Source organism: Schistocerca americana, chromosome 3 (assembly GCF_021461395.2).
Source record: "Schistocerca americana isolate TAMUIC-IGC-003095 chromosome 3, iqSchAmer2.1, whole genome shotgun sequence".
Taxonomy (NCBI): domain Eukaryota; kingdom Metazoa; phylum Arthropoda; class Insecta; order Orthoptera; family Acrididae; genus Schistocerca; species Schistocerca americana.
Window position 1 is genome coordinate 432,693,697 of NC_060121.1, and position 25,878 is coordinate 432,719,574.

The window sequence follows — 25,878 nt, forward strand, 5'->3', positions numbered from 1 at the left end:
TTCAAATCCGAATTCGGCCATCCAGGTTCCAGGTCTAGGTTTTCTGTGATTCCTGCAGGAGAGCTTCTGTAAAGTTTGGAAGGTAGGAGACGAGATTTTGGCAGAAATAAAGCTGTGAGGGCGGGGCGTGAGTCGTGCTTGGGTAGCTCAGTTGGTAGAGCACTTGCCCGCGAAAGGCAAAAGTCCCGAGTTCGAGTCTCGGTCAGGCACACAGTTTTAATCTGCCAGGAAGTTTAATCTCGAAATATGATTAGAAGTTGAGTGATTCCCTACAGTACACGCCCACCGTCGAAGAGGCATGGGCAGTAATCTGAGATATTTCACATTTCAGGAATTTCAAGTGTACAGAGACGTTGTATGGTATCGAGCAAAGTGATTTACTCGTTAAGACATAGTCAAGAACATCGAGCTTTAAATCTTCGGCCATCAGTCCCGATTTTGGTTTTCGTGACTTACTCAGATGAATAAAAGATAAATTAAAATTATTATCTGTGTCAGTTACTTTTCATTCTCTCCCACGACTTGTTTCGAAGGATTACATTCCAATCTTCAGGTCGATCAGCGGACTACATTATATTTTTGTTTGCTGATTGTAGCCAGTTGTGTGTTTAAAGATTCATTTAGCCGCAAACACCGTACAATAAGAACATGCTTACGTAATATGGCAACAGGACTGAAAATTTTAAACAATAAGAAAGCTACTTACAGTATGTTCCAGCAGAGAGAAATCCCAAGATTCGTCGTAAACATACAGTTTCGTATTTAGAGGTAACACAGACACGAAACAACAACATACACAGTACACAAGTTGTACTGATGCAGAAATACAGTAAGTCAAAAAGCATTAATTTATTACCATCTTAATTGCAGATCAAGTATTCCGATGACAAATATATAAGAGTTTAACTTTTTATAAACTTTCACGTAAGAGTATCAGTACTGTAAAAAATAAAATTATGAAAATAAAACGCTAATAAAGCTGTATTTCAGCATATTCATTTGTTAATGTTTTTATTTCGTGGATCTGGAAATTGTTTTATGATGTAGGTCACTCAAAAACAGATAGTAGCAAAAGTTATTGTACATTATCTAGCATACCTGAGAGGCTTCTAAAAGATTCATTGCCACTGTCTCAGCTTTTTGTACATTTCCTGTGAAATGACGCCATAGTAGGGTATGTGTACCATCGTGTCTGTACGATTGGTGTTCTTATTTCATTTTGAAGCATATCATTGTTCAGTGGCATTTTGCGTGCTCTGTGTGACATTGATCTATATGCTGTTAATCGTATCTGTGTGTGAGGGTGGCATGAAGAAGGAAGGATGTTTTTATCAATACTAGTGAATTTTCTTTAAATGCTCATAATATTTTCACGGTTTTTTTCTAGTGATAATGAGGCCAAGAAATAGTATTGAATTCCGGCATTCATATTCACATGTGAACTGAATGTCCCTGTGCATGCTGTTGAAAGCTTGAATGAGTGCATCAGTTTCTTGCTCGTTTCCCCCTCTATTATTAATAACGTGTTATTCACACATCTTCTGTAGAACTTAATGTCTTGTAAACGTGATATGTTACTGTTAAATAATTTTTTGCTAAGGGTGGGTTACGAAATGTCAACCATGGTCCCAGATATACTGTAGGCCATTGCCAGGCCATTTAGTTGCTTGTACACTTTATCAATGAAAGTGAATTAGTTGTAATTTAATATCATTTCAAGCAAGTCAATAAATTCAGTAGTTTCAGCCATTGAAAGATTTTTGTGTTTTATATAACTGTGTTTATTATCTTACACTGCGTCATCTGTATGGTTCTTTGTGTGCAGATTGGTGACCTCAAATGATAACATTTGGAACTTGTTAGAAACAAGTATCTTTTATAGCTCATGTAATACAGCATTGTTCTTTCCTTCAGTGTAGCTTTGTTCAAATGTATAAATTTTCCTTAGATTCTCATTTAGTTTGTGTGTCAAATTAGAGGCTGTGGTATTTCTAGACTTAACAGTAGACATAACAGGACAGCCCTGACTCTTTAGTTGCGACCACAGTTATGGTGATTTTGGGTTTTCTCTTTCTCAGTAAGTATGAAGTAAATTTTCTTTATTAGTGAATTGAGATCAGCCTGAAATTTGACTTTTGTATCTTTCTCTATCTATACAGCATTATTTTTCTTGAATATTTCTAACGTTTGTCAGTGAAAATTTGCTAACATACAACCGCTAACAAATTGCCCTTATCTGCCTTAGTTGCTATTGCCAAGTGTTAGCTTACAGTTTGATGTTTTCAGTGTTTTGCTTTCATTATTAGATTTGAATGTTCTGGTTTAGAAGATTCTAATGAACACTACATGATGTACAGTAATTATTGATACTATCTGTTTCTGAGTGATCTAAATAATAAAACAAATTCCAAATCATGAAACTGCAACGGTAATAAATACATATGCTGAGAAGTAGGTTCATAACTTTTTATATTTTTGCAATTATGATATTCCTAACGGAAAACATTGTAAAGAGTTGAACACTTAGATGAATCTTGCGTGCTAGTGGTTGTGCCAGAAAAAAGTTTTACAACAATATTGCACTTGAGGGCTAACATGAAATGGTTGGAAAATATGGAAAAGGGTTGTAAAATGCAAATAATCGTGTTAATTTGGGAAAAACTTATGTTATGTAAACAAAATAGTGTTTTGAGATTTCTCTAAACTTAAACTCGTAAAAGATTTACTTATCAGTATCAGAAAGAATATTTTTATCTGATACCAATTCTATTAAGTTTATCAATTACAAAACAGAACTCTGAAACAATTATTTGTTTCCAGAATGAGATTTTCACTCTGCAGCGCAATGTGTGCTGATATGAAACTTGCAGGCAGATTAAAACTCTGTGCCAGACCGAGGCTCGAACTCGGGACCTTTGCCTTTCGTGGGCAAGAGCATTTGCCCGCGAAAGGCAAAGGTCCCGAGTTCGAGTCTCGGTCCGGCACACAGTTTTAATCTGCATGCAAGTTTCAATTATTTGTTTATTTAGCAGAAGTGATTCGTTTACCTTAGTTTATTTGCATAAGTCACAAATCTAATCTTATTTCTCAACATCTGCACAGTCGAGGAAGATTTTATGGAATACCAAATATTCCATATTGCCCAACATGCCTTCTTGGGTTTGACAACGTAACAACTGAACCAACTGTATCCATAACCAAAAGTCGAGCTGTACATAACGATCTATTATTCTTTTACTTAATTTATCTCACAGTTTTCATAGAAAGTGTAAATTTTCATAAATTATTGCATTATTTGGAAAACTATCTCCGAAAATTTTGACAACCTTCGAAAAACATTTTTTCTGAGCCGTAACCCACACAGTGTCTGGAAACGAAATGGACTCGCTACAGAACATCATCGGAACGTTTTGAACGAGATCATACGTTTCCTGCTTGGGAGCACCACTCGAAGGATAGAAATCACCTAATCTGACTCTTCCAGAAAACACCAAGTTCTTCTGTATATTTGTTACCTGTACCTCTGATTCGCAAAATAAGCTAGTAATGAATGCTCTTGACTAACAAGGCACGGTATTTCTACATCTGTACTACCCCTCTAGACTGTTTATCTTATTGTTTGACAACTGAAGATGAAAATGTATGTCTATGGCGGATCTCAGGGTTTCTTTCTTCTGGAACATATTGCAAGTCGCTTTCTTATCAGCGCACACTCCGCTGCAGAGTGAAAATCTCATTCTGGAGCTTTCTTATTCCTTAAAATGTGTAATCCTAGTGACATATTACGTCAATAAGTAGTGCTTGCGCCTTATTTGTGGCGAAATGAAACTCGATACAGTCAACTGGCTACATCCAGCAAACGAAAGTACACTGCCAGAAAAAAAGGTAGTGCACCTGGAAAGATGACGTCCATTTGAAGCCGACGGCGGGATATACCAACTGGGAGATTGTAGATGTACTGATAATGTTTTCATCCTAGTCCGCCAACAGATAGCATAGTGGCGTAGTTACGAGAGCGCCATCTGTGTCTGTCCTTTAATGCCCGTTGCTAGAAGGGTCAGTGTGGTACAGAAGTGAGAAGCAAGCAGAAAACCATGTCACGAAGATGCACTCGTGCATCCTACAGCCAACTGAGCGAGTTTGAAAGGGTCAAGTTGTGGCCTTCCGGGACGCGGGATGGTTCTTTCTAAGAATTGTCACACAAGTTGGACGTGCTGCGCCAGTTGTACAAAGGTGCTAGTATCAAAGGTCACGTGAACATTCTCACACCCGTAGACGAGGACCTGAACATCCACGTAGCACAGACGCCCGCCGGAATCGTCGTATTCTGAGGGCAGCAGTGACAGATCGTACAGCTACCACAGCACAGATAAGAGGGCTTGTGAGTCGAGACGTGTCAACACGAGCTGTGTGAACCGGTTATTAGCAGTGGAACTACGGGCACGCTCACCTCTGGCCCGTCAATCACTCACGCCATAGCATCGACGTGTACGGCTCGAGTTATGCCTTCAGAGGGTTATTCGGAAGATGGAATGGCCTGCCGTGATCTTCAGCGATGAAAGCAGATTATACCTGCATGCAAGTGGTGCCGGCCGGAGTGGCCGAGCGGTTCTAGGCGCTTCAGTCTGGAACCGCGTGACCGCTAAGATCGCAGGTTCGAATCCTGCCTGGGGCATGGGTGTGTGTGATGTCCTTTGGTTAATTAGGTTTACGTAGTTCTAGGTTCTAGGGGACTGATGGCCTCAGATGTTACGTCGCATAGTGCTCAGAGTCATCAGAACCATTTGCAAGTGGTGTTCGATTGCATGTACGACGTAGACCTGGTGAGTGCTGTCTGCATTCGTCCAAGACACATTGGCTCCACCCCAGGGCTTATGTCTGGGATAAGGTAACCTAAAACTCTCTTTCACCTTTCGTGTTTCTGGTGGAGACACTAACCAGCGGTCGGAACATGCAGACACTTTCTTTTTCCGTTCTTGCAACAGGAAGGCGATGGTGTTGTTACAAGAGGGTAATGCTAGCGCTCACACTGCCCATGAAACTCAACGTGCTCTATAAGAAGTGCAGAAACTTTCTTGGCCAGCACTATCTCCAGACTTGTCTCTAATCGAACACTCGTCGTATGTGATGGGACGAGAAGTGACTCGCGCAACACGTCCACCATCAACTCGTACAGAACCACTTGAAGAGGTCGAGGAGGCGTGGCATAGCGTATCCCAGGGAGTATTCGTCATCTGGACGCCAGAGTCAGCGTTTGCATTGCCGCCCATGGAGGCTACACCATGTACTAGCATGGTGCTTTAACACGGGTCGAGACCTAGTACCTCAGAACCGCTTGTGCTACTGGTCTGTAAAGGTAATCGTTTCAAGTACTCCATATGCACTGTTGCAACAATAAATCTTGAGCGAAGTGGAATCCTCTAAAATAATGTACACACCTGCAAATGAAGGTGTAAAGTCTAGAAACGCGTCGTAGGAGAAAATAAGATTTGACTGGCGCGGATAATTGTTTTTATTTATCTTTATATTGTCCTAAACAGTGGCTTTCCATAATCACAATCAATCAAGGGTGACATAAGGATATCTAAATTATATCAAGCGATTTTTCGGGTAGCTCCTTGTCCAGCTGTAACTATAATGACCTCGAAGCCGATGAGGTGCTCTTCTTTCTTTTCTGAAAGGCTACGAAAAACATCTTCGAGTGCGGGCGTCTCCAAGCGATTTTCAAAAAAACCGACGGGGCTCACGATGAGAGGCACCTTGTCGGACGCAGCTTCTGGAACCAGTTCTCGGCCATTGTGATCGAGTCACTGACGTCCGGCTGGCGGAATGCGCGGAGAAACAAAACCTGTTTTTACCTGCCGCGAGCGTGTTTTCTTCTGGCGAAATCTGCTCACGGTCTCCAAAAGGCGAACGGTGCCGGACGCTACGAGGACACTACACTCCTCCGCAAGGGCGAAACAAGTCGACACGCATCGTTACCGTAGTGCCTATGGGCAACTTTTCTCTTACTACTAGGAAACGCTGGTCGCATATATAGATAACACTGCGTATTGAGGTATGGGTTTCGTTAACACGCATGTAAGCCAACGATTTTTTCGGTAGAGTTATCCTAGCTAGAGGTCTCTCTGAGACGTCGAAAGTGTAAATGCCTCTTTGAGCTCTCTTGCACAGACAATTTGGAGCCTTAGCTAGAGTGACAAAGCTAGACATTTGCGTGCGGTAGATTACACGGCGTACCAATGTAACCTCTCCGCAGAAATTTTGTTAAATAAAAATTTGAAATTGAACCATGTGTAACCTCCCCACAAAAATTTAAGGAATGATAATTGAAAATGAACCAACAATAATATTAATTAAATAATGAACCATGAACCAAATGTAACCTCCTAACAGAAATAATAATATCTGGTAAATTTTACAAGGACAGCAGCGCTGACCTTCGGCCCTGTATTCTGAATAACAAAAGCAAAATTCTTACATCAATAAAAACTGCAACTATATCTGCTCTTATTTCTCGACACAGCTTCGTGCAATGCTGGCGTATATATATATATTATTCTTGGAAGGAATGCATAGGAAAATTTCTTTAAATTGTACTGAATGCTTTTTCTTCAAAAGAGTGGAAAAATTCAATAAATTGAAATGAATACTTTGCTTTAAAAGAGTTACTTTATAAAAAAATTATTATTGGGGCATTTTTTCTGAACAAATTAAATTACAATTAACATACATTATTAAATATGCGCAATGCTGCTTCTTTACCTTCTACAACAATACTCATCATCCAGAGTCCTGACCAGAGTCGCGACCAGAGCACACAGCCGACGCATGCCGACTCCCTACTACCGTATCCGACTGACTACTACTGCAGACTCGCGCAGACTCGTGACAAGCAACAACTAACGATAAACTACTCTCTGGTCAGAGATTCTGTCATGCCTCGCCCATCGCCGGCGAAGCATACACCTTACATAACCCTCCACTGGGGGGGCAAAAATTTGGCAGCAATGGTGAGTCAATTGGACTTGCCATGAGCAACAAATTTTTCATAATTAATTAACTTTACAATCACAGAATATGTACATATATATGGGTGCAGAACATGAAATAAAATATAGTGCACACGCACTGAGTAGAGACATATCAAGCAATGGCAAAATGTATACACAATGAGTACAAATGAAATGACATAAAGTGCACACGCACTGTAGTTCAGAATATATCAGCAAATCACAAAATGCAATGAATACAAATCATGTTAACAAAATGACGAAAGTGCACACGCACTGTAATAAAAAACATATCTGGGAATCACAAAATGTATACGTAATGAGTACAAATGGCATAAAGTGCACACGCACTGTAAAACTCTCTAATATTTTTACAACAAATAAACCTAATGAGTACAAATCATATTGACAAATGACAAAAGTGCACACGCAGTGAAGTTCAGAACATATCTGGGAATCACAAAATGTGTACACAATGAGTACAAAACATATTAACAAATGGCAAAAGTGCACACGCACTGTAATACAGAACATATCTGGGAATCAAAAAAAAAATGTATACGTAATGAGTACAAATGGCATAAAGTGCTCACGCACTGTAAAACTCTCTATCATTTTTTTACAACAAATAAACATATCAAGGAGTGAAATAAAGTGCACATGCACTATAGAAGTCTTTAGTATTTTCAGGACAACTGATCTTGTTAACAAATGAAAGGAAGTGCACACGCACAGTATATGTCTTTATCATTTTACAAGAATTAGGAAAGGAATGGGAAGGATTGCGTCATGGTTGTAGCACTTTAGGTTGCACGCAGCTGCACTGAAAGTCCATATCTTTCTACAGGAGCACAACACCAAGTGAGACAATCTGAAGCTCTTTTCCTTGAAGTATTAATCAGTGTAGCCAAAACACTGAAATGTCGTAATAATATTCCATTCTATCATTTTGGTAGTATACTAGGTACACCAAACAGTGGGACCATAATAACATCTCCATCGCTCAAGGTGGTGGACAGCATGTCGTGTCAACACCATGTTCTTGTAAAGTAGACCAACGTAGAATTAGTGCAAAAACCAAATACAGTGCTCCATGATCATGAGGATAGACAGGACAAATGGATATTGCAGTAATTTCTGGTAATTAGGTCAGAAGGTGAAGGACATTAAGTCACATAGTAGTCTTCATTGAGAATTACACTAGTCTAACAACTGATTTGACTAATTGGTGGCACTCATCGCCCAGTTACTGAACATTTCTGTACCATGTATGTAGTGTTACAGAATAATGTTCATAAATCGTTTGTTTACAGAGAACATTGGCACTCATTGCCCAGCTACAAAACATCAGAAGTCATCATTCAAAACAGGAGCTAATAAATGGCATAGTATTATAGAATAATGTTCATAAATCGTTTGTTTACAGAGAACATTGGCACTCATTGCCGTGCTACAAACCATTAGAAGTCATCATTCAAAACAGGAGCTAATAAATGGCATAGTATTACAGAATAATGTTCATAAATCGTTTGTTTACAGAGAACATTGGCACTCATTGCCCAGCTACAAACCATTAGAAGTCATCATTCAAAACAGGAGCTAATAAATGGCATAGTATTACAGAATAATGTTCATAAATCGTTTGTTTACAGACAACATTGGCACTCATTGCCCAGCTACAAACCATCAGAAGTCATCATTCAAAACAGAAGTTAATGAATGGCATGGTATTGACATAATTCACTTAATTATAGTAATCAGTGGCATCATAGGTAATCTTATTACAATAAACAGTGGCATTCATTGGCCAGTTACAAAGCATTTTTTTTGTATTATTCAGAAGTCATTACTCAAAATGAGTTAATTATTGGCATAGAATTTATACATAATTAGTCTAATTATAGTAATCATTGGCATCATAGTTAATCTTATTACAGTAAATAGTGGCATTCATTGGCCAGCTACAAAGCATTTTTTTGTTGTTGTTGTATTATTCAGAAGTCATTATTGAAGTGACATACTATTCAGAGCTGATCAGTATTATTCAGAACTCTCTTAAACTGGTAGCATTATTTGGGACTGGTAATTATTTTGTTTGCTTTTGAGTTATTGCTGCAAATGAAGATGTGTAACGTCATTCGTCATGAGTCAGCTGTAGCAAGGTTATGAAACAAGTAGAGTATATGTGATCACATTCATAAACGACATAGGTTTAACAAACAACTGCTTATAGCACATTAATTTCATGAATAATTTCTCCTGCAAAATATACAAAATGGATTATGAAACTGAAAGAAGAAACGCATATTATGCTGAAAAGTAGTGAACTTCGAATTAACAGGTAGTGAAATGTGTATAAAAATATATGTGTTCTCTAGCTGTCCTTTCCAAAACCTTCAGTCATCATACCATGCGATATAAAACATACTGTCAAAACGAACTGCAACAAATACTTAAATAACTACATAGCATCTCTTAACTAACAGCAAATATATACACTTCATCATTATTTTCATTTGCAAAGAAAAACTTCATTATCCATATCACTATAACTCCATTATTATCATCACCTGTAAAGAAAAACTTCATTGTCCATAGTAGCATATTCTTCATCATTATTCATCACCATTCATTATCATCTGCAAAAGAGTCACTTCATTATTCATTATACAACTATTCCTTATTTCTATCATATTTCATCACTAAAACTAAGATGCGTAGTTCTGTCTGACAGCCTGCATCAATCGCCTCGTATTCTGAAAGAAAAAATTAGTTAAGACTGCTATTATACGATGTGTATAGTATATTCTTGTTAATGCTTGTTAATTCTGATCCATTTACTCTTCATCACGAGGTATTGCATCCTCTTTCGTTCATTCCGAAGGTGAAATTCCCATTTCTGCTTAATTTATTTCGATTACACGTTATTTCTTTCTGAAAAGATGAACATAGATTAATTCTTGCATTTAATTCATATACCCATTAGATAAAAACTGGTTTATAGTAACATAATTGAGCATACAGCATAGCATGACAGAAAACGTAATATGTCAGAAACATTGACAGTGTTCAGAAGCAAAAATGTACACAGTGTATCACAATGTAGCAGCAAAAAAAATGTAAAGAGTCACGATGTTTAGCTATCATAAGGCAAAATGTTAAAGTCAACTGGTGTTTGTTATATCTTAAATATTTCATAGTACATACAAACAAAACAGGAAAACAATCATACATACACAAAAATGGAAAATATGCACGGTCTAGGGTGTATAACGACAAGAAATGTGATCTTCTCTGTGTACAGCTTGTATGTTGTGTAGTTAATAGAGGCGAGAAATGAAGACTTTAATAGAGAGAAAATTTGATAAAATTAATATATCACTAGATAGAATTGCGTAATTATTCGTAAGATACGTAATTTTATCTGGAAAATGTGCACTGTCTAATGTGTAACGACAAGAAAAGCGACCTGCTAACCTTACCTTGCCGGGCACTTGCCAAGAAAAAATGCGATAATCGTGAGTAAGTAGTCACATTAATATAATTGCATAAGTGGTCATAAAATGTGTAAGTTCATTTGGAAAAATATGCACGGTCTGGTGTGTAACGACAAGAAAAGCGACCTGCTAACCTTACCTTGCCGGGCACTTGCCAAGAAAAAATTACGATAATCATCAGTAAATGTCCATGTGAATATAATTGCATAAGCGGTCATAAAAAATTAGGAAATGGCATTAGAGTGTGATAAATCATAAAGTATTTTCATTCAATAAAAGGTTTGACGTTCGACACGTGGTGGTTCCCTTTGGTTTTTCTGGTTCTCAAAGTTTCGACGTGTACTACATTGGGGTGAGGAATGCTGCGAATCCGATATGGACCTGCGTATAGTAGTTCAAATTTACTGCATCTGCTCTTTCCTTTGTTGGATAAATAGTGTGTACGTACTAATATCTTCTGTCCAATGTGAAATTCACGACGCATAGAAACCTGTTTTTGCTGTCTTCTCTGGCGCTCTGCGGCACGTTTGATGTTGTTCAGCGCAATGTCAATTATTTCATGGTGTCGTAGTCGACGAGATGTAGGAAATATTACTAATTCTTTAATTTTGTTAGGTGGTTCAACATTTTTCAGTATAACAGACGGAGATAGCATAGTAGATTCATTTGGTATGGAATTAATTACATCTTGGAATGAGAGTATGTGTGTGTGCCAATCAATATGTTTTTTATGGCAGTAAATTCTCCACAGTTTACCAATTTCTTTCATTAATCGTTCACAAGGGTTCGAAGAAGCATGGTACCTGGATATATATATCGGAGAAATGTTTCTAGCTCGTAACATACGTGTCCATATAGCAGATCGAAACTGTGGTCCATTGTCGGAAATTACTTTCAACACATGCCCTACATGAAATAAAAAATGTTTTACAAATGCTTTCGAAACAGTTTTAGCAGTAGCTTTGCGTAACGGAGTAAAGGTAACAAATTTTGAAGTGAGTTCAACAGCGACAAAGATGTAGCAAAAACCTCTATTAGTTCTGGGAATCGGACCAAAAATATCTACAGCGGCCATATGTCTCAATTTAACAGGTACAATGGGATGTAATGGAGGAATATGTGAAGTCGTATCTGATTTAGCTTTCTGGCAGATTTTACATGACGCTAAAACTCGTCGTATACGTTTCTCCATGTTGGTAAAATAACAGTTCCGTCTCAGTATAAGAAAACATTTTCTGGCTCCGTAATGTGCGTAACTTAAATGAGTATACCAGATTAATTTGTTAACAAGTTCGTCAGGAATGCATAATAACCAATTGTTGCTGTCAGGATGAGAGCGGCGAAACAGAATGTCATTGCGTACAGTGTAATGGTTTCTAATGGTAACATTATTCCTATCTTGTCAAAGGTGTTTGATTTCCTTCCATACGTTGTCTTTATTCTGCTCTTGTGCTTTGTCTTGTAATGACGACGAAATGAAATTTTCAAATGCAACTTGTTGAATGTACATGACGCTGAAATTTGTTTTGCAGAAGTTGGTTGCGATGTCTTGCTGATTGTTGCTGAGAGAACGGGATAGTGCATCTGCTACAATATTTTGTGTGCCGGGAATGTGAACAATTGTAAAATTAAATTCCTGTAGATAAAGTTTCCATGTACTTAATCTGTCGTGTGTAAATTTAGCTGAAAGTAAAAATTGTATCGCTCTGTGGTCTGTGTAAACGGTCGTATGTCTTCCATAAAGAGAATGCCTAAATCTGGTAAAAGCCCATACAACACATAATGTTTGAAGTTCTGTAACAGAATAATTTCGTTCAGCAGGTGACAGAATGCGACTTGCAAAAGCGATGTTTTTAATTACTGTACAACCATCTTCTTCAATTTCCTGAAAAATATGTACGCCTAAAGCGGTGTTAGAACTGTCAGTGGCAATGGAAAAATTTCTGGTAAGATCTGGGTGCGATAAAAGTGGTGAATTCAGCAAAGCATGTTTCAAATAACATTCTCGTGAACAAGATTCTGCGTGTCAAAAGTATTGCTTGCGTTACTGGAATATGCAACCTGTACTGTATTTAATCAAATTCTATCTGGCGTGTTATTATTTTCGGGAGGATGCTGTGGCATTTCCACTATTTGAACTGTTCTGTTATTTCTTCCTGACATCTTACGTTCTGGATGATACCTACTGTCTGGTTCATTCATGATTATTTGTTGTTGCTGATGTTCTTGCTGCTGATAAGACCTACTGTTATTAAATGTACGCTGAAAATTGTGCGCATTATTTTTTACGTCTGTCGTGATAGTCATTTCTATACGGTGCATTCCGATAGGAATTGAAGTAGTGTGTTTTCTGTACGTACTGATTTCCTTGTTGCTGTGCGTTACTATTTGTTGGAGCTGAGACTATACGCGCACGCGGCGAAACATTTAGCTTGGTTGACCTTGCACATTACATTGTTGGTTACGTATGCTAACCGGTCGGTTTCGTTGCTGTTGTTGGGAAACCTCTATTGTTACTAAAAATGTGTTTGCTGTTGCTGATAATTTTACACATACTGATGATTACAATTTTATCTGTTATTAAAATTACGTCGATAGTTGTCATTTCGGGAGTGTCTAAAGAGAACTGTCACTTTCGGTAAAATTTGTCATATCGGGTTTTCTTTACACTTTCTTAATCCTAGATAGAGCAATAGTTAAAGAGCTGTTTTGATAGATATAAAGGATAGTAGAAGAGAAGGCAGCAGTGCAGAAAACTAAAGATGAAACAGCACTACTACGGCTCAGGGCCCTGTGCACGCTACGCACATACTCATTAAAGCGTAATGAATCCCCTGAGGTCAATTACGCGCTGCAAGTACATTTTAGCTTTTGCGTTACAGGAAATGCCGGTGAAAATTCAAAAATAAATTGCTGTATCCATGCTAATTGTAGTTTCTGTATTACAGGCAATGCTATTGAAAATACAAAAACAAATTGTCGTATACGGTTCAAAACGTGTACCTGTGCTCTGTCATTTTCAAATACTTTAAATTTTCTTACGGATAAAAATTGCTCGTAATCGAGGTTATCGTCTGTGACTTTGTGAACAGGTTCAGGTTTGTGTGAGAATCTGTTTGTCTGTATCTTTTCGGATTTTAGCTCCCGTAGCTTTTCAGATTTTAAGTCGTGTAGTCTCTGTAAATTGCTTAAGCTATACTGGCTGTGTAAGTGTGACAAATGTTCGGAATGTGCCGTATGTTGTGACGTGTTAGTGACTGAAACATTTTTCATTTCTGTCACTTTAATACGTTCGTCAATTTGCTTGTTCTGTTGTTCACATTTCTTATCGACTTCCGTATCCACTCGTCGTGTAACTGTGTCGCATTTTTAGGACATTGTTCAGCGACTGCACTAATTTCATCTCTAACTGATTCTGTTGTGGCTGCATGTGTATTACTTAGTTCTTGTGCAACAGACGTAATTTCTTCATTACTGTTCCTAGCATGAGCCTTACTTTCTTCACATGATTGTTCTTTCGTGTCGTGACGTTGCACGGTACAGCTGTAATCTGTTCACTAACTTGTTTGTTCTGTCCGTTAAGGTTGTCGTGTTTTTCATTCGACAGATTGAAACTTTCATTAAGTTGTTCATTAAGTTGTTTGAAATGGTTGTCGAAACTTTGATTAAGCTGTTTGAAATGGTTGTCGAAACTTTCATTAAGTTGTTTGTAATGGTTTTCCTGTTTTTCATACATTTGTCGTAAAAATGCCAATACTTGATCCACAGTAACATTACCTACTCTATTCTCTGTGCTGTTCGATGGCCCCTCCGAGCCTGGTGCCCCAGAAGGCGGCTTGTGTCGCTCCTGGCTTAAACGGACCCTGATTATGACTTGCGTGTCATGACAGTATGCTGTTTGAAGGCAGCGGTACACTGAAGATTTATCCTGTAAGTAGGCTGTTTAGGTTTTCTTAGCGCTCTGTATGAAAATCACTGGCTGTGCTGTGTGCAGTCTGTGGCTGGTTGGCATTGTTGTAATACTCGCCATTGTAGCGTTGGGCAGTTGGCTGTTAACAGCGCGTAGCGTTGGGCAGTTGGAGGTGAGCCGCCAGCAGTGGTGGATGTGGGGAGAGAAATGGCGGAGTTGTGAGAGCGGATGATCTGGACGTGTGTCCATAAGAGACAGTACATTTGTAAGACTGGATGTCATGAACTGCTATATATATTATGACTTTTGATGACTATTAAGGTAAATACATTGTTTGTTCTCTATAAAAATCTTTCATTTGCTGAACTGCTATATATATTATGACTTTTGATGACTATTAAGGTAAATACATTGTTTGTTCTCTATAAAAATCTTTCATTTGCTAACTATGCCTATCAGTAGTTAGTGCCTTCCGTAGTTTGAATCTTTTATTTAGCTGGCAGCAGTGGCCCTCGCTGTATTGCGGAAGTTCGAGTAACCAAGATTTTTATGAGGTAAGTGATTTGTGAAACGTATAGGTTAATGTTAGTCAGGGCCATTCTTTTGTAGGGATTTTTTGAAAGTCAGATTGCGTTGCGCTAAAAATATTGTGTGTCAGTTTAAGCACAGTCATGTATAATTGTTTTAAGGGGACGTATCAACTCTTCCATTCACAATTAGGTGCCTGGTAAAGGGCTCATCAAACCACCTGCTAGCTACTTCTGTACCGTTCCACTCTCGAACAGCAGCGGGAAAAAAGAACACTTAAGACTTTCTGTGTGACCTCTGATTTATTTTATTATGATGATCACCCTCCTTACGTAGATGGATGCCAACAAAATTTTTCACTCTCTGAGCAGAAAGTTGGTGATGAAATTTCATGAGAAAGACCTGCAGCAGCCGAAAACGCCTAACCTCTGATTTATTTTATTATGATGATCACCCTCCTTACGTAGATGGGTGCCAACAAAATTTTTCACTCTCTGAGCAGAAAGTTGGTGATGAAATTTCATGAGAAAGACCTGCAGCAGCCGAAAACGCCTAACCTCTGATTTATTTTATTATGATGATCACCCTCCTTACGTAGATGGGTGCCAACAAAATTTTTCACTCTCTGAGCAGAAAGTTGGTGATGAAATTTCATGAGAAAGACCTGCAGCAGCCGAAAACGCCTAACCTCTGATTTATTTTATTATGATGATCACCCTCCTTACGTAGATGGGTGCCAACAAAATTTTTCACTCTCTGAGCAGAAAGTTGGTGATGAAATTTCATGAGAAAGACCTGCAGCAGCCGAAAACGCCTAACCTCTGATTTATTTTATTATGATGATCACCCTTTTTACGTAGATGGGTGCCAACAAAATTTTTCACTCTCTGAGCAGAAAGTTGGTGATGAAATTTCATGAGAAAGACCTGCAGCATCCGAAAACGCCTAACCTCTGATTTATTTTATTATGATGATCACCCTCCTTACGTAGATGGGTGCCAACAAAATTTTTCACTCTCTGAGCAGAAAGTTGGTGATGAAATTTCATGAGAAAGACCTGCAGCAGCCGAAAACGCCTAACCTCTGATTTATTTTATTATGATGATCACCCTCCTTACGTAGATGGGTGCCAACAAAATTTTTCACTCTCTGAGCAGAAAGTTGGTGATGAAATTTCATGAGAAAGACCTGCAGCAGCCGAAAACGCCTAACCTCTGATTTATTTTATTATGATGATCACCCTCCTTACGTAGATGGGTGCCAACAAAATTTTTCACTCTCTGAGCAGAAAGTTGGTGATGAAATTTCATGAGAAAGACCTGCAGCAGCCGAAAACGCCTAACCTCTGATTTATTTTATTATGATGATCACCCTCCTTACGTAGATGGGTGCCAACAAAATTTTTCACTCTCTGAGCAGAAAGTTGGTGATGAAATTTCATGAGAAAGACCTGCAGCAGCCGAAAACGCCTAACCTCTGATTTATTTTATTATGATGATCACCCTTTTTACGTAGATGGGTGCCAACAAAATTTTTCACTCTCTGAGCAGAAAGTTGGTGATGAAATTTCATGAGAAAGACCTGCAGCAGCCGAAAACGCCTAACCTCTGATTTATTTTATTATGATGATCACCCTCCTTACGTAGATGGGTGCCAACAAAATTTTTCACTCTCTGAGCAGAAAGTTGGTGATGAAATTTCATGAGAAAGACCTGCAGCAGCCGAAAACGCCTAACCTCTGATTTATTTTATTATGATGATCACCCTCCTTACGTAGATGGGTGCCAACAAAATTTTTCACTCTCTGAGCAGAAAGTTGGTGATGAAATTTCATGAGAAAGACCTGCAGCAGCCGAAAACGCCTAACCTCTGATTTATTTTATTATGATGATCACCCTCCTTACGTAGATGGGTGCCAACAAAATTTTTCACTCTCTGAGCAGAAAGTTGGTGATGAAATTTCATGAGAAAGACCTGCAGCAGCCGAAAACGCCTAACCTCTGATTTATTTTATTATGATGATCACCCTCCTTACGTAGATGGGTGCCAACAAAATTTTTCACTCTCTGAGCAGAAAGTTGGTGATGAAATTTCATGAGAAAGACCTGCAGCAGCCGAAAACGCCTTTTTTTAATGGCTGCCACCTCAATTCGTGTATCATATGCGTGGCAGTCCCTCCCGTACTTCGCGATAATACATAACGAACTGCCCTTCTTTGAACTTTTTCGATGTCCTCCGTCAATCCTATCTTATGTGGATCCCTCACCGCACAGTAGTGCTCCAGAAGATGGCGGATATCATGAAATTTCTAAGCTTTCTTTGCCCAAATTTTAATTGAGAACTGTTTTCTGCTGCAGTATAGCGACAGAAAGACTTTATGGAAAGTGTAGCACATATGAACAGCTTTCAGCTGTAACAATTAATATAAAATGGGATCATAGATTACATGAATGTGCACCCTTATAAAATGTATCAAAGCCAAAAAGTAAGAAACAAACTGAAAATAAAAGTAGAAATGCAGAGATTACAAAAAAAATTGGACATAATAAAGTATTTTCCAACGAAGCTGAAAACGAACTGGAAAAGCGTATGTTTGGACCTGAAGACATATTACGTTTATATATGTCGTACGTAGGAAAAATTCCTTTCGACATTGTAGAAAGAAACGGATTGGTCCATGATTTCAACGCAGAAATAGCCGTGGTAGGCAAAAAGTACTGCGGAGCCGTCGAGATTAATAGTAGCCTGCGAGAAAAAAAAAGAGCTAAATGCAGCAAAAGAGAATATATCTAGAACTGCAGCTCACCTGTGAAAAGGAAGTGATCTGGAGACACTGGGGGAAGCCACCACAGAAACTCATCAGCAAAAGAGAGGAATAGTATTGTGAGAGTTACGAGGAAGACTGCATGGGAAAAGTAATCAGATGCATGAAACGCAAGTTGTGAATTCATCGAAAATATGCACGAGTGGTGAAAGGAGTGAGAAGCTGTATTGTAATGTCTACAAATAGTGATGTAAGAAGTAAAATATGGAACATTTCCTTAAACTTAGACCAGTGAATATCTTCAGGCTCAGGGACATAGTTGACAGGAGCGGTACAATTCATGTACCCACTGGTACAAATTAGGAAGCCAGAATCCTAATTCGTACCACAGGCAGATGGTTAGAAAATCAAGGGTATTGTATTAATTTTTCTCAGAAATTCTATTCTTTAAATCAGATACCAAGAACAAAGTCCTCACTTGAGAATGACATTCATTACATAATTTTGTAAGTTACTGTTTAGGCTATAATAAATAAAATCTCAAAAATGATACAATTTAGGCAACTCTCAGTACTCATAAGTCACTCAAAAGACCACTACGGCTAAGAGACTGATGCTGTACAAATGTTTTTCACCGCTATGATAAATAATTTGTAACTAATAGCCAAATAGTACAGTGTAATTGAATAATTATCCAGTAATGAATAAAAGTACAGAATGACCATGCTAAATGTGTCTCTGGAAGGACAATGTTATATTTCTATATAACTTCATGTACGGTACATCAACTGCGTGTTTGTTCATTACGTCTCTCATTCTTTTGCATTCCCTCTCTGGGACCTAGAATACCGCTTCGTATTATACTTGGTTCACCACTTTTCATTTGCGCTCTGAAAACCAATAATTCAGCCGTTTCCATAAAAAAAAGAAAGAAAAGCAGTACAGTGCAATGCAGATCTCATTGCTAGACACACGTAGTTTGCTTGGCTCGGCTAAACGACCGCTATGCACGTTTGTACATAATACCATTGAAAATACAGGGAATAATTTCGTTCTAATTTTTAGTTAGAAATTTCGTAGCTAACATTTACTAAGCATAACGCTTTAGGGAACAATCTAGTTAAATGATATCTTCAATGTTAACAGTGTCTACTCCTGCTGCGTTACTTTTTCCATTACTGCGTCCGCATTACTCTGGTTACGGATTTTGATCGTTTGCATTTAGAGTACAATTTGTTTGGTAAGAGCACGAGTACTTTGTAAGTCACCTCACTCGCAATGAAGTACCACGTAAAGGCCGAAGACTTCACTAAACGAGGACAGCGAGGTCGTTTTACTTCATCTAAGTATGGTTTCTGCAGTAGACTGCGTTACATTAAGACCTGCGCTCAGACAACGTATTAACATCTGTGTACAGATGCCGGCGACAGCGGGAGTGGCAATAAATTGCCGCCCGACTGGGGTTTCCTAAGAGGACCTTTACGGAATGCTGTTCTCCTTACGTAGACTAGTAGCTCTGTTTCTGGGTCAAGTCGAGTCTGGACCATTTCGAAACGTTTCCTGCTTAGAATAAACAACCAGTGGCATTTAAAACTAGTACGTAGTGGCAAAACATATTGACTACTTGGGCACCGACATCGGTCAGAGAACATTGGGAAGTTGCACGTACCTTAAGTAGATAACAAGGATGTGTTATAGGCCCTCTGGCGTTCCTAATCTGCATAAACGATTTACGAAACAATCTGAGCTGCCCTCTTAGATTGTTTGCAGATGATGCTGTCGTTTCCATCAAGTAAAGTCAATGGATGATCAGAACCAATTGCAAAATGATTTAGAGAAAATATATGCATGGTGCTAAAAGTGTCAATTGACTCTAAATAATAAAAGAAGTGTGACGTGATCCACATGAGTACTGTAGAAATTCCGTTAAATTTCAGTTACACGATAAATAACACAAATCTGTCAGTTCTACTAAATACCTAGGGTTAAAATTACGAACAGCTTAAACTGGAGCGATCACATATGGTATCCTTACCAGATAGGATTGACGGAGGGCATCGAAAAAGTTCACAGGAGGGCAGTTCGTTTTGTAAATCGCGAAATCGGGGGAGAGAACGTCACTAATATGATACTTGAGTCTTTGTCGCAATCATTAAAACATAAGTGTTTTCCGTTGCGACAGAATCTTTTCACGAAGTTTCTATCACCAACTTCCTCCAACGAATGAGAAAATATCTTGTTGACACTTTTTTATGATCAGCATGATAAAGTAAGAGAAATTAGTCGCGCGGAATGATTTAAATGATCGTTTTCCCATGCTCCGGTTGTGAGTGGAATGGTAGAGCAATATTCTGAAGTTGGTTCTATGAACTCTCGACCAAGCACTTAAGTGGATATTGTGGAGTAGTCATGCAGATGATTTTTTCTACTAATTTCAGTTTCTTGGTATATCCTAAAAATATATATCCGTTTCCGAGGCTTGTGCACTCGCATTTAACATGAAAATATTCGATTCGAAACCTATTGGTGGGAGACACTTTCTTCAGTACAGTTTGGAACTGTTTTAGGAAAGCAGCATATGCACTGGCACAAGGTTTGTACTCTGTGCAAAACTCTGTCAAGAGGCTACTCCTTTCATTCCTTTACCATTCATGCATAGCAACATATGAAATATAATAACACCACCATCAGTCATGGATACTTGTGTATTATCGTAAGTAGCTATCCACGTCCTGCCCTGGGAACTTAAGGCTGAGAATGGCGTTATAAATAGCGTCGCCAAATGGTCATCTACGCGAGAGCTTTGTGCCTCATCGTCGTCCTCAGGGACTTGGCTAGTCCTCATATATCTCCTCCTTACATACCGCCGGTATTTCTAAAAAAATGTGATAATTTCAAGCGTATATATATATATATATATATATATATATATATATATATATATATATATATATATATAGGCTTATATGTAGAGACAGACATGTTATTTATGTACAACCTCATTGGTTGCCGGTGGACTGGTCTCATTTGTGTTAGGCATAGTGCTTTCATGCACATCCATAAGACTTGCAATGTTCAAAAATCCTGGAAAAGAACAAAACTCCAGATAATCGTTGTATGCAAGTACAAATTATTTTCAACATGTATATAAATAGTGGTAGCTATCCATAAGACTTGCAATGTTCAAAAATCCTGGAAAAGAACAAAACTCCAGATAATCGTTGTATGCAAGTACAAATTATTTTCAACATGTATATAAATAGTGGTAGCTATGAGCAGACATCACGGCTTAGCGATGGTAGTTCTGTCGTACGAAACCAACCATCTGTCTCCAGAGTGCCTATCATCTCCACCAAAAGGGTTAGCGTGTCGTCACCCATCAGTGGTGATGGTATGCTGTCATCTGTAACATCAAAAAATGTTATTAGATCATACCCACAAATGCACGTAAAATGATTTCATACATACTTGCAATTTTGCCATCCAGATGAGGGTGCCAAAAGCCCTCATCACGATCTCCAGAGCAGTCTTGACAACGTTGCGTCATGGCTGATAGTCAGCCCAATACTTAACGTGCATTCAGCTGGACCAGCTGTGACATACACACACTCACCTAGGAGTCACTGGATGGGGACGGAGGATGCATACACAGCTGCTTTGCGTTGACAGGGCCAAATCCCATGCATCCAGGCAACAGGATAAAAGCTTGCCACTTTTCCAGTCAATAGGAGATGAAACCTAAAAGGATGAGGAGGGGGGGGGGAGGAGGGAGGATGCTGATACATCTGTCTTGCAATCTGTGCCTACAGGATGTTTACCAGACACTAAATTTCCCTACTTCTTCAACACCTCTGTCAGAGTTTGTAAAAGAGCCTCTTTGTGTATTGAAGCAAACAAAGTCTTGTACAAATTATTGATTATGATTGTCCCTTAGCATGGCAGAAATACAGTGTGTGCTCACTGTCTGGATGTTACATAGATACATTTTAGTGCATACTATTTCAGATGGCTGACAACAAAAATTTGCTCAAGTCCGCTATGTTTTTTTCAATATCTCCGTAAGTGTTTGTTGTGATGGTCCATTAAAATGTCAAAGATATAGAACGAATGCAGCCGCTGTCTAGAAGGTAGATGAACACATTATGGTGTCTATTTATTCAGGTGGCTGAAGTGACTGTACAGGAATGTTTCAGGGCAGAATGGATAGATAAGCGAGTTTACGTGTCTTCAGAGCAGGCGCGTGGTGAGTTGGCAGCAGCACCTGTGATGCCCTCCCCCTCAGATTTAGTGACAAAACCAACCAGTAGACAGCCTGTAAAAAACTGGACACATGCCGAGCATGAAAACAGGAGGAATCTGTAGTGAACTGTGAAAAAAGAAGCAAAACATAAACAGTGAACGCTCCACGCTCGATATGTGTAACATCAAGCGAGTTTTGGTTATGTGGCCACGGTGTTCGGGCTTCTTTTAAATGAACCGTTACAGTGGAGAAGTAGAGGATTCTTTAACGGTTTCAGACCGTCGCACAGGATTGCGTAAATATTTTTGTGCATTACCTTGTTTGCAAATAACACTTCCTCTTCGGCAGTGTTGTTTTTCTCATAGACTATGTAATATCTCCCATCTTTCACTAGATGGCATTACTCTTCGAGAGGCTAGTTTACTAAAAGGAATATAATTTATTACTTTGTAAAACAGATTTTTTTAAATACCTAGATACTTTGAAAAATGTAGTAGTTAGTTCATGTACGATTATTTCGTACTTTTTTTCATTTTAATTTGTCATTACTTCAACGCAGATTATAATTCGTTGTTACGACGATATGTTGGCGCAAAAAAGATAAATATTCCATGATTGAGCTTTTAATTATGGCAGCGGCTCGCAACATGTGGCGCGTTCTGTGGTAGTTTATGCAAACACGAGATGCTACGCATTTGGTTCGACATTTACCTTTGCTCACTACTCAAAATTATTTCATTCTTACAGTTTCAATGGACATTTTAATTATAATTACTGCATGTGACTTAGCTGGTTAACTCGTGATTCATGTAAGGTGTTGTAATTAAAGTAACCAAGTAAATAACGGTTTCATTTTTCGGTTGGGAAACAGATAAATATTACACAAGTAGCAGAGAAATGCGGCATTCCCAAGGTATTTATTTATAGCTGCACTCGTCGCTTCATACGCATGGAATTTATCTTCGCCTTATGAAACTTCTTTGTATACAACATTTGAAGTGGTGTGATTAATAACGTGGACGACGAGCTTGTTAGCTTCACTAACATGGGAGAGAGCGACGTACAGCTGGCCGTGCGAAGGTCAATTCACACTCAGGTCCTCGCTCACCAGGATAGGCTCTGGTCTTCTCATTGGTTTACGGTCTTGCCAAAATGTAAGTTCACCAGAAAATGTACACATTTAAAGCAAAATGGTAAATTGTTAATAATAAGTGGGATCCCAGGTATAAAAATTCGATAGCTGTGTCATCCCATTAAAATTTCCGCTTCTATGACGTTACGTTGGAAAGAAGTAACTTGAAGCCTCTGTGAGTGAAGGCTTCTGAGGAGTGAGGCTCTCGATCAGATTTCCATCGATCTCACTTTCAGAAGGAGTTTCCAAATAGCAAGTGAAAGCCTGATGTTCTCGAGCCACAGCAAATCTCGTCTTTTATGGTCTTCATTGAGTATTTGAGGCCACATACTCCTCAGACTTTTACCAGTTGTGGTGTATTCAGAAAGTCTCGACCGATTTATAAAATTCGTGCGCTATTGAAGAACATAAATATAATTTATCGAATGAAGTTAAGCAAAGTTGTTAAGTTTTCATGCACAAAGTGAAATCAGTAAATCTATATATTCTAGACAAGTAAATTCGCTGTTATTTAGTATTCGTAAATATAATATTGCGTTGTTTAATTCTGTCTCCGACATAAACTTTCACAAATGCATCTGTCAATGAGTTAAAAAAATTGACAGCACCATAGTTTGGTTCATTGGTAAATTCTGTGAAACTAAAAGAGGCATCTGTTGATCCTTCAGTGTATTATGCCGTGGTGGTGAAACATCCAAACTACTAAGCTGAGCAGGTGGTTTTAGATAATAACTTAAATCACGAAACCTTCTTTTCTTGTTTTGATTAAATGAAGCCTATCTATGTCCCCCAGCTGCGCTGACGTTACCTTTGAAAAGCCCATGGAAATTCGTCTAGTAGTTTCGGAGATTAGTATGTTCAAACACACAGACAAACACTACGATTTCACAGATTTATTATTAGTACATACTGAGCTTTTTACTATAACTATCAGCTCGCAACATGTGATAATTGACATACACACTGTAGCTTGTGCAACGCGTTTCGGTCAGTGTTTGCCTCTGCCTAGTAGCCAAACATATTTCACTTTTAAGTTTCGATGGACATTTTAATTATAAATACTGCATGTGCCTTGAACTGGTTAGCTCGTGATTCATATAAAATGTTATGACTAATGTACCCAAGCAAGTTATTGTTTGCACCAGCGTCCTGTATGCGGTTCTGTTTACAGACGAACCACACTTTCCTAAAATTCTCCCAATAAACCGAAGTCGACCATTCGCTTTCCCTGCCACATTCCTCACATGTTCGCTCCATTTCACATCGCTTCGTACCGTTACACCCAGATATTTAAACGACGTGACTGTGTCAAGCAGGACACTACTAATGCTGTATCCGAACATTGCGGGTTTGCTTTTCCTACTCATCCGCGTTAACATACATTTTTCTACATTAAGAACCAGATGTCATTCATCATACCACCTAATAATTTTGTTTAGGTCATCTTGTATCAACCTAAGGTCACTTATCTTCGACACCTTCCTGTAGTACACCACAGCATCAACAGCGAACAACTGCAGATTGGTGCCCACCCCGTCCGCCAGATCATTTATGTATATAGAAAATAGCAACGGTCCTGTTACACTTCCCTGGTGCACTCGTGATGTTGCCCCTGTCTCCGATGAACATTCGCTGTCGAGGACAACGTGGTGGGTTCTATTACTTAAGAAGTCTTCGAGGCAGTCACATATCTGGTAACCTATTCAGTATGCAAGGAACCTTCCTTAACAGTATGCAGTGGGATACAGTGTTGAATGCTTTCCAGAAATCTATAAACATCGAATCTGCCTGTTGCCTTCATCCATAGTTCGCAGTGTATCACGTAAGAAAAGAGCAAACTGGGTTTCGCACGAGCGACGCATTCTGAAGCCGTACTGATTCGTGGACATGGGCTTTTCGGTCTCTAGGAAATTGATTGCATTCAGATTCACAATATGCTCTAGAATTCTGCAGCAAACCGATGTTAAGGATATTGACTTGTAGTTTTGCTGGTCCGTTCTTTTACCCTCCTTATATACAGGAGTCATCAACGCTTTTTTTCAGTCGCTTGGCACCTTGCGCTGGTCGAGATATTCGCGATAAACGCTGAGTAAGGGGCCAGTGACGTAGATGTCTTTGTACGAGTAAAACCGAATTGGAATTCCATCCGTCCATCTGGCCCTGGCTTCTTATCTATCTACATCTCTTTCAGTTGTTCCTCAACGCAAGGGATCCTTATTACCAAGTCATCCTTACGGAACTCTGTGCGATGGTCAAACAACTTCACGTTTTCCCGATTCTCCTGCGTGAACGATTTATGAAAAGCGGAATTTTCAAATAAAACATCGGCCTTTATTTTGCTGGGGTATGTTCATTCGTAAATCGACATGACACAATAGATCATTAACACACTTACTAAACAAAACAAAACTAATTCTCGCTATTAATTTACCATACCGCGAAGTTGCATACGGGAAACGAGCATGTTATCATTTCTGTATATGATCATGTCGAGTACTGCGAGTATTGTTGGGATACTGGGGCAAGGAAGACATGCACACGTATTGGGTAATTATTTTGGGTAATTACTCCATTATCGTTATACGATATGTACGATGATGGCTTGATAGTTCCGGTAAATAGTTGTGAAAGTATGGAATATTTTTTTGCGCCTTCATGGTTGATAAGCTTGTTTATTGTAAGTGTTGTATAAAGAATTTCGAAAATGTACTGCATACAGTTCATTGTTGACAGCCGTCTGAATTGGTCAGCTTGTCGACTGCAATTGTAAGTGGAGGAAAACGAGTTTCGTGCA